Source organism: Pteropus medius, unplaced genomic scaffold (genome assembly GCF_902729225.1).
Source record: "Pteropus medius unplaced genomic scaffold, Ma_sr-lr_union100, whole genome shotgun sequence".
Classification (NCBI taxonomy): Eukaryota; Metazoa; Chordata; class Mammalia; order Chiroptera; family Pteropodidae; genus Pteropus; species Pteropus medius.
The window spans coordinates 1-1,061 of NW_024352660.1; the positions used below are offsets into that span (position 1 = coordinate 1).

Sequence of the window (1,061 nt, forward strand, 5' to 3'; positions counted from 1 at the left end):
TTTTTTGGTGGTGGCAGCAGCCAGATGGAAAATAAAACATTTTGCAGAGGTCAGGTGCAATTTGAACCTCAGAATGATTATACAAGATTTTAGACCATTTCTAAGTAGCAGTCCACTGGGCCAAGATAATAGAGCCAATGAGGGAGGTCACCAAACTCACACGGACTCTGGGGACCAAGTCAGTCTTCAAGGTTGCCAATGACTCGGAGATACAGATCGCAAGGAAGTACTCATCCCAGTAGATCTCCAGCTATCGAAAGAATAATACTACAGTTCTTTGCTGACATCTTTGCAAATTCTGTAGTTCCTAGATCCCCACACCTTTTCCTGGAGCAAGATGCTGCACTCCAACCCTGGGGACCATGTCTGTGGTTACACAGGGCTTGATGCCATCGTAACCCAGCTTTTAAGACAACTGGAAAACACAGGGCGTCCACGAGCTGACAAGGGAAAAATCACATCTTCCAACAGTGACAGTAACTCAGGAGAAAGTCGATATGTGTTTAGAGTGTTCGGTATGCAAAGAAGATTACACAGTTGAAAAGGAAGTTGGCAGTTACCAAGCAGCCACGTCTTTCACAGCAGTTGTAATGTGCCATGGTTAGAACTGCATGATACATGTTCTATATGTGGGAAGAGCTTAAATGGTGAGCATGCTACTTGGCAAACCCAGAGCTCTGAGGCCTCTGCAAGCAACAGATTTAGCAGTGGGACTGATGGACTTTCTGAAGCAAAAGACCATGTCTGAGTCAGGGCTGTGGTACTCTTCTTACCACAGCTGTAAATTGTATGAAAACAAACAAACAAAAAATAGTAGGTGGATTTAGGAAACGTATAAGAAACCTCAACTCATAATATTAATGCAGTGAGTGTTTTTCTTCTCTAAATTTAAAGTTAGCTTCTGTAGATGGAATTATATTTACAACAAAATGTCTCTGATTCCTCAATTCAGAGTGATGATTTTATAACTGTGAAACTTAATATTGTGGGTTCACCCACCAGCCAGAATAGAATCAGTTTCTTAATGCGCAGCTAGGGTCCTGCTGTCTGTCAAGTTACCC

At 42.4% G+C, this 1,061-nt stretch overlaps 1 pseudogene; it reads left to right on the forward strand.

Moving 5' to 3' along the window:
- Positions 1-3: 3 nt before the first annotated feature.
- Positions 4-748, forward strand: LOC120589519 (E3 ubiquitin-protein ligase RNF115-like; annotated as a pseudogene).
- The last annotated feature ends 313 nt before the right edge of the window (positions 749-1,061 follow it).